The 9,653-nt window shown below is 36.1% G+C and overlaps 1 long non-coding RNA gene across 1 annotated transcript; it reads right to left on the bottom strand.

Annotated features, from left to right (window-relative positions):
• Positions 1-6,421: 6,421 nt before the first annotated feature.
• Positions 6,422-9,130, bottom strand: LOC131552481 (uncharacterized). Its single transcript, XR_009273980.1, has 5 exons — positions 9,030-9,130; positions 8,879-8,948; positions 8,023-8,057; positions 7,746-7,795; positions 6,422-6,952 (listed from the first exon to the last, which is right to left on the bottom strand). It is a non-coding gene; the product is annotated as an uncharacterized LOC131552481 (long non-coding RNA).
• Positions 9,131-9,653: the final 523 nt, after the last annotated feature.

The following is a 9,653-nucleotide window of genomic DNA, read 5'->3' as shown; positions in this document are numbered from 1 at the left end:
ATATTAAACAAAACTTCAAATGTTAAAAAAAACTATTATTTGTCATGCGTTTGTCTAAGCATCAAAACCCACAGGATGAAAAACAGTGTAAAAGTAGCTCAATTCTGCATCTTGTCAACACTGTATTGGGTGGTCAGTGTTGTGATTGACTGCAAACTTTCAACACATGTTGTTTGTATAGTATTTGCATATTAAATTAAATTATGGTACATTTGTTTTTTTCTTCAGTTCAAATGATTGTATGACTGATTTCATTGCAGTAGTTAATGTTTTATCTACTCTGTGTGAGTTTTATGTACTTTATATTTATCTGCAATGATTTCTCAACTATGACGTTTGTTACGTAGCCGACGAGACGTGAGGCAAGCGGATCCAAGTGCAAGCTTTTATTAGTAAACATAGTCAAAACACAGGCAGGGTCAAACAACAGCAAACGGGTATGGCACGGACAAGGCACAAGAGTAATCCTAAGACAAGCGTAGATCTTCGATCGGTGAACAATATCCAGAGGGCTTGACAAGAGGGGTAATCCGATAACACAAGCAATTGTCCAGGCAAGGTGCAAACAGTGTCCAAAACAGCAGGCAAAGGGTTAATCAGATACACAGGCAGAAGATCAGGAAACAGACAACAAGGCAACACAAAATGACTAGACTTAGACTAGAACTGGAACTAGAAACTAGGACTGGAAACGTGGAATGGCTCAATAGTGTAGCTATCGCTAGAAGAGTGATATACGCTAGACAATACTCGGCAGTGAGAAAGAGGAAGTCCGAGACTTATAAAGCGTGTCTGATTGGATTCAACAGCATTCAGCTGTGTGTGTGTAATCAGTGCAATGGATGATGGTAACTGTAGTCCGGAGTGACGTGTAACAGTCTGTGTGGTGTGAGAGTCAATATGATGGAGAGGCGACCTCTTGTGGCACTTGGACGGAAGGCCACGAACCGGATTTGTGACAACGTTAAGATGTGCTGTGGTTAATTACATGAGTTGATGTGTTCAGTCATTAATGATGTCATTTCCCACAGTGTCTTTTTCCTACGTAATACGTAGGGTTCAAATTATACGCTGTAAATCAGACTCGGCAGATGATTTGAGAGGGATCTGTTAATATCCAGCAGGATGGCAGACGTGCCAGTGCTGTTCCTCACCTGTTTCTCCTACTCATCTGAAGCAGCAAAAATGTGTAAGCCAGCTCTAATACAAACACCCTTGATTTCTTCTAGCCGGTGAGCCCAGAAAAGCATATGTCAGCTGACAGAGCTGTGGACCTCTGTGCTCTGTCTGTTTGCAGCGTGTAGTTTCTGTTGAACCCAGCTGACATGCACACCGGCCAGTGAAGACCAACTGCTAATAAAATAAATACATGGACATGAAATATTGATTTTATGTTCAGTTATTTTATCTTACTTGATCCAGCAACCCTCTATAGTGTAATGGAGGCATTGCTTTTTGACATGTATCTCATATATTGTAGCTGCCTTGCTGTTGGACAGTCAGCACTTGAGAAAACAAGTACATTTTTAACACACAAACACACACACACACACACACACACACACACACACACATACACACAAACATATATATATATATATATATATATATATATATATATAAAGTTTGAAGTGACATAAGTCAGTAAATGATACAAAATAAATATTTTTGGGTGAACTATTTCTTTGGAGGCATTCAGTAGTAGATACTTGTTCTAGTTCATTTTATTGTTCACTTTAAAATGGACAGAGCTGAGGTGTTGTGCTGTTTCCTACAGACCTTGTTGACTGTGAGTGTGCCTGGAATGCAAAGTGGCTTTCTGATGCTAATATGGCAATTTAATGCAAATAGCACAGTGGGTGCGAAGTAACAACAAATCTGTAAATTGTGGCATTTTAGTCACACATTTAATGTGTTGTTCCACATTGTAAAATGATGCACGAAAAAGGTTTCATAACATAAAACTGTGTCCTACTCGGTTTGTTGTTTACATTTACATTTAGTCATTTTGCAGACGCTTTTATCCAAAGCGACTTACAATTTACTTACAATTTGTTGTTGCTGCTTCTACTGTTTGTGAGCATCAGTTGTATTACCACTAAGTGCACAAGCAAAATCAGGCCACCGCTAGTCAATGGACAATAGCCCCTTTCGCACCGCTTTAGTTCCAGAACTAAAAGTACAGTACTAAAGTACTGGGATGATTTTGCGCGAACTATTTCCCAGTACCATTTATAGGGTTGCATTCGCACCAACAGTGGGTACTAAGAAGTGACTTAAGCCGGTCGACAGCGACGTCATTTGTGCGCGGCGTTTAACAACGAAAACAAAGAAGAACAATGTTAACAACAGGAGGATGGAGGACGCTGTGATCGGAGCGGTGTTTTTGTTGTGTCTTGCGGGGTTTACAATAATGGACATGGAATATCGATGTAATGTATATGTCAAGCGATTGAAAGATCGGAAAGGAGTTCAAAATGTTCAAAAGTGCCTGCACTTCAGCGTCCGTCCATCTATCGCTGTTCTCCATTCTTGCGAAATATAGTTGATGCGATGTTTACACAGTATGTGTTTACACGGCGTTTTAAATCATGGCGGGTGAGGGCGTTTTCGTACACGTTTAGCCAATCAGCGTACACTTACGTCACGTTAGTTCCTATGGAACTGTTTTAGACCCTACTCTGAAGTAGGACCTAATTAATGCTCCAAATGGAGTTCCGGGAACTAAAACAGTTCCTAGGTCCCGCGGTGCGAACACGCCAAAAAGTGGTTAGTTCCACAATTAGTTCGGGTACTATGAAAAGGTTCCTGCGGTGCGAAAGGGCCTAATGATATGGACAATGAGGTGCAGACATGCTGCATTTATTAAGCCAACAGGTCTATAAAGAGAGACTGAGTTAAAATGAACAACAACAATAATAATAATAATAATAAATTAAAAATATGATCCCGTGTAATGCACTTTTCCACTTGGTTACTGCAACAAGAAAATGGCACGCAATGGCATTTAATGACGTAAAACTCAATTTGTGCTCACTAGAGAACATTTTCCCAATAGCATATTTATTGCCCCTAAACTGCTTTAAATGACAGGTTTAAAAATCTCCCTTTTAGGGGGGTCAGAAAAGCTACTGAGAGCCAGGCTAAATAGTTTTATTAACTGGAATTATTTAATTGCTCTAAGAAACTGTCTGATGCACAGTGGCAATAAACCCCAAAAAAGATTTTTGAGTTAAAACTTTAATGTTACGCTAATCACCAAGTTCACAAAAAAGCAATGCCTTCAAAAACTCTCAAAACACTATATTTTGCTGCATGCCACACCATGCCAGTTGTTGCAGTGAAAGCTGTTGTATGCAGTATTTTTGATTGAGAGGACAGTTGACATATAATTTTATTTTATAACATAACAATAGTTCAGTTCAGTTTACGTAATATGTGGAAATTATCTTATATTGTGACTGTATCATGAATTGTAAAATACAGAAACATTAAACAGCACAATGGTGAAATAAATGTAATTTAAATATATTGACACTGTCTCATTAGGGCCTGTGTTATAAGACCCCAAGAAAATGTGAGATGTTCTTCAAGAATCTACACTGTGTGTAAAAGCTGCACTGCATGTTACTAAAACCTTCCATATTTCACCATTGACAGGCGTTCAAAATAAGTCACGTTTTAGGACAATATTTTGCAATGCAAGCAATATATAAATGGAAAAATATTTATTTATATTATTGCTTTACCAGTGGCATATTTGTAAAGGCTCTTAAAAGCTTGCAACAGACTTGCGTTTTTGCCTATTCACTGCAAGCTAATCACTAGATACTAGATATAGATAACACTATTTTGATAGCCCACTTTAGACATTATACTATCTGTAAGTATTAGAGTATCAGCAGACTGTCTGCTTAATATCTGCTTAAACTTTATTTTGATGGTTGCCCAACACAAATTCTAGTTGCCAGATCCCAGAAAAACTTCCAGCCCAAAGCTTATTCAAAAAGGAATGAAAACTAGTCCGGTTTTCCCCCGTCCAATCACAGTTGACAGCTGTGTTAACCCTTACAGAAAAACCACATGAATTTCACATGTGCAACATATACATGTGATTCTGCACATGTGACATTTCACTTGTGAAAACATGTGAAAATCACATGTGAAGCATGTGCTTTGCACATGGAAAACATGTGCTTTGTACATGGGAAATGTGTGTTTTTCTGCACATGTGAAATGTCACGTGTGAAAACATGTGAAAATCACATGTGAAGTGTGTGCTTTGCACATGGGAAATGTGTGTTTTTGGAACACTTTCATGTGAATTTCCATGTGAATACCATGTGAATCCCATGTGAAACCCATGTGTATTCCCATGTGGAACACACGCATATTGCCATGTGAAACCCATGGTACTTTCCTATGTGAAACCCATGGGATCACATGTGAATCCCATGTGAAACCCATGAGATCACATGTGAAACACATGTATATTCCCATGTGAAACCCATGGTACTTTCCTATGTGAAACCCATGGGATCACATGTGAATCCCATGTGAAACCCATGAGATCACATGTAAAATACATGTAAATTCCCATGTGAAACCCATGGTATATTCCCATGTGAAACACATGATATATTCCCATGTGAAACACATAGGATCACATGTGAATCCCATGTGATCACATGTGAAACCCATGTGTATTCCCATGTGGAACACACGATATTGCCATGTGAAACCCATGGTACTTTCCTATGTGAAACCCATGGGATCACATGTGAATCCCATGTGAAACCCATGAGATCACATGTGAAACACATGTATATTCCCATGTGAAACCCATGGTACTTTCCTATGTGAAACCCATGGGATCACATGTGAATCCCATGTGAAACCCATGAGATCACATGTAAAATACATGTAAATTCCCATGTGAAACCCATGGTATATTCCCATGTGAAACACATGATATATTCCCATGTGAAACACATAGGATCACATGTGAATCCCATGTGATCACATGTGAAACATGTATATTCCCATGTGAAACACATATATTCCCATGTGAAACCCATGGTACTTTCCTATGTGAAACCCATGGGATCACATGTGAATCCCATGTGAAACCCATGAGATCACATGTGAAACACATGTATATTCCCATGTGAAACCCATGGTACTTTCCTATGTGAAACCCATGGGATCACATGTGAATCCCATGTGAAACCCATGAGATCACATGTAAAATACATGTAAATTCCCATGTGAAACCCATGGTATATTCCCATGTGAAACACATGATATATTCCCATGTGAAACACATAGGATCACATGTGAATCCCATGTGATCACATGTGAAACATGTATATTCCCATGTGAAACACATATGTGAAACCCATGGTACTTTCCTATGTGAAACCCATGGGATCACATGTAATCCCATGTGCAACCCATGAGATCACATGTAAAATACATGTAAATTCCCATGTGAAACCCATGGTATATTCCCATGTGAAACACATGATATATTCCCATGTGAAACACATAGGATCACATGTGAATCCCATGTGATCACATGTGAAACATGTATATTCCCATGTGAAACACATATATTCCCATGTGAAACCCATGGTACTTTCCTATGTGAAACCCATGGGATCACATGTGAATCCCATGTGAAACCCATGAGATCACATGTGAAACACATGTATATTCCCATGTGAAACCCATGGTACTTTCCTATGTGAATCCCATGTGAAACCCATGAGATCACATGTAAAATACATGTAAATTCCCATGTGAAACCCATGGTATATTCCCATGTGAAACACATGATATATTCCCATGTGAAACACATAGGATCACATGTGAATCCCATGTGATCACATGTGAAACATGTATATTCCCATGTGAAACACATATGTGAAACCCATGGTACTTTCCTATGTGAAACCCATGGGATCACATGTAATCCCATGTGCAACCCATGAGATCACATGTAAAATACATGTAAATTCCCATGTGAAACATATGTGATCACATGTGAAACACATATATTTTCCCATGTGAAACCCATGAGATAACATGTGAAATACATGTAAATTCCCATGTGAAACTTGTGAATCCCATGTGAAGCGTATATTATAAACCTGCTTGTGTTGCAATGTCATTGTGAAATGACTTTAAAAACTCTAATCAATATTTAACTCATGCACAATATACAGTACACTCAAAAAATATTTAATTCTGTTTAAGACCTCAGTTGTATAGTAAAATTCATTACGTTTTATTAAGCAATCCTTATACACTATTCATATTATGAAGAATTTAAAAAGAATAACTACAGTCTAAAGCATTTATATAAATCTTAAAGGATAGTTTGTCCAAAATGAAAATTCTGTCATTAATTACTCACCCTCATGTTGTTCCAAATAGATCTTAGTAAGATCTTCGTTCTTCTTCGGAACACAAATTTAGATATTTTTAAACATTTCAGTTGCATTGCTGTCTATGCAGGGTCAGAAAGCTCTCGGATTTCATCAAAAATATCTTATTTTGTGTTCCAAAGATGAATGAAGATCTTATGGGTTTTGAACGACATGAGGGTGAGTAATTAATTACAGAATTTTCATTTTGAGTGAACTATCTCTATAATAACTGGGAATGTGCCATTTCAGATTTGTTCATAAATAAATAAATAAAAAGTTACTCAATCACAGTTCCCATGGCATGAAGTTCATAGAACCTGAAAGTACACAAAGTAGTGAGAGTCACTATTAAGTACAATTAACACAATATTTATTCATCTCTTTTGTAACTGTGTTGTATTTAGAGCTATAACAACTTGAGTCACATTTCCATAATGACATGAGATTTTCACAGGTTGGTAATGAAATTTGTATCGTCTGTAAAGAGGGCCACAGCAACATCTCCACTCATCAGACTTGTCCTAAATGAATGAATGAAAGAGAGATACAAATCACAAACAAATCCATGGTGTCCAAAAATAGTAGTGTTCAATTTAATTATTTTTTTAACCATAATTTTTTTTTTTTTTTTTTTTTTTTTTTTTAAAAAGTTTTTTACAAATAATCTCACAAAGACTGATGCCAAGCTAAAGGTCACCCAAAATTGAAAATTCAGTCATTATTTACTCTTATGCCATATGGCCTTTCTTTTTGATACCACAAAAGGGGAAATTGAGAAATGGTGAAAAATCAAACAAATTTTTATTTGAAAAATTCTGTTGGTCTGGTGTGGAGGACTGCGTTTGTGAGAATATATTTGCTCAACATTTCACTTCAGCTCACCAAGGAAAGATGAACATTGTAAAAATTTCAAGGTTTAAAACACTGCAAAACATGACTCTCAGAAAACTCAAAAGTATTACTCATGTATTGTCTTTTATGAGGTGAAGATCTCCAGACCAAAATAATGCAAGAACTTGATTTGTTGTTCTGACGGGCAGAAAACAACAGATATATTCACCTCAGAACATAAAGTATGTGCAAAATCTTCTAGGAGCCATGAGTCGCATGTGACTGAATTTAAGTTTTTGGGTGAGCTGTCCCTTTCAAATAAATGGCAAATTAGTTTGAACAAAACAACACAGATATAGTAACACAGATGTAGAAAACCAATCAAATGTTGATGAACTGACTAAACAGCAGTATGAGTAAAAACACTTTGGTATTTTGATGAAATACACAGAGTTGTCCTGTCAGTTAATCAAGGAGACTCACCGTGCAGGTTCTGAAAAAGCCAAACACACAGGAAGGACAGTGTGTAATGCCTATAAAACAAAAAAAACCGAAGAGTATACTGTTGACAGTGAAGTTACCTCAACAAACATGATTTTAAATATTCCAATCAGAAATATTCCAATCACAAATAACGTGTTCACATCTTTAATGCAACCAGAATAGAAAAATAGCAAAAGACAAAATATCAAATAGCAAAAACAAAAACCAAGTGTACTACTTTCAGTGACAGAATGTGTAATTTTGAAAAAGTCTTTACCATTTGGTGATGTGGCTCTGTTGAAATGCTTATCCCTAAAAGTAAATAGAAAGACATCAAGAACAAAGTACTGACTGTATTTCCAAAGTGGGTCATTTCATCTTTTAAACCATCTTGTCAATATTGCTTCAAAACAATTAGTTGCTAATTATTTATGTAGCCATGTCTCAACGACTTGAGCGAGCAAGAGCCTAAAAGAAAAACTGTAAGTTAAATGAATGAATAACCTGGTAAATTAATGTAGCATTATTGCATTGACTAGGCTAGATTTGACAATATGTATATATATGACATTTAAAGTGTTAAAATAGTTACAGAGGCCTGATGAATTTATGCACGTGATCTATACTTGCTGAGTTTACTCACATAGTTATAATTGCATAATACTTAAACATTGTCTTAAATACAACGTTTTGAAAACAGCTACATAAAATCGTTGAAACAGGAAATTATACATTAAATAGTGTAAAACGGCCAGCATGTGGCGAGCGAGTAATCAAACAGCTGATTCATTCATTCATTCAGCGGTAACGGACAGTGGTGGCTGATGGAGTGGCAGCTACCTCTTGCAGTGCAAAGGTTTTACTCTCTGAGTCTCTGTCCCAAACTGATTTCTCCTGCGGTCAAAGTGGGACATTCGCGTGAAAATTCGCCGACCAACTGTGACTGACCGCGCTTAACCAGCTTATTTCCAGTCGAAATGACCGCACATATAATTGGCAAACAGGACGCTAAGTTTCAAACGTTTGATGCAGAAAAGTATGAAATGTTTTAAAATATAACACATTTCAGCTATAAAAACTGAAATTCAACATTAAATGTGTAAACACTACTAATTAAAGACATTTTTGCTTACCTTTTCCTCAGCGTCCAGTGCTAGATGACCGTTATAGTTTGAATGATGAGCCCGCGCAGAACTCCCACTTCTTCAGTCAAAATTTCAAAACGGAATAAGCGTTATTAAAGACTATTTGGCATTATGAATATGATTTCGACCAAATATTTACCATTTTTAAATACACAGTCTCCAATGGATGTTTTATTTCCGATCATTTCTTAACCGGCATCATTGTGGCTGTCAGCAGCAGCCGTTGGATGAGAGGAAATTACGTCATCACCATGCTCGCAAATTCAAAATCCTCCTTTCTGTAATGAGCTTTTTTAATTTTATTTATTTATATTTATAAATATTTCTATTTTTTAGGGGTTGTGAAAAATGTTAAAGGTACATCTATTGTAAAATATTATGTATCTATATTTTGCGTCTTGTGATTATTATTATTATTATTATTATTAATAATATTAAGAAGAAGAAGAAGAATTTATTAATGATATTATTGTAATGTTAATAATATTAATTTTATTAAAATTGTTTTGTAATGTTGTTCCTCAATAAAAAATAAAATAGGTGAAGCTTATAATATATATAATACATATTATAATATATATATCGTGTGTGAGTGTGTGTGTATGTATTAGTTATTATGCTACCTGATGATCAATAATTACAGGTACAAGCTAATAACAAGGTGTATCAAATGAGCACTTATTAATCATATGTGGTATGTAACGTATAATTGATAAACCATATATCAGTAGTATGAACTTTATTTTATTTAACTTTTATTTTA

This window comes from Onychostoma macrolepis, chromosome 13 (assembly GCF_012432095.1).
Source record: "Onychostoma macrolepis isolate SWU-2019 chromosome 13, ASM1243209v1, whole genome shotgun sequence".
Classification (NCBI taxonomy): Eukaryota; Metazoa; Chordata; class Actinopteri; order Cypriniformes; family Cyprinidae; genus Onychostoma; species Onychostoma macrolepis.
This window is presented reverse-complemented; position numbering and strand designations above follow the sequence as displayed.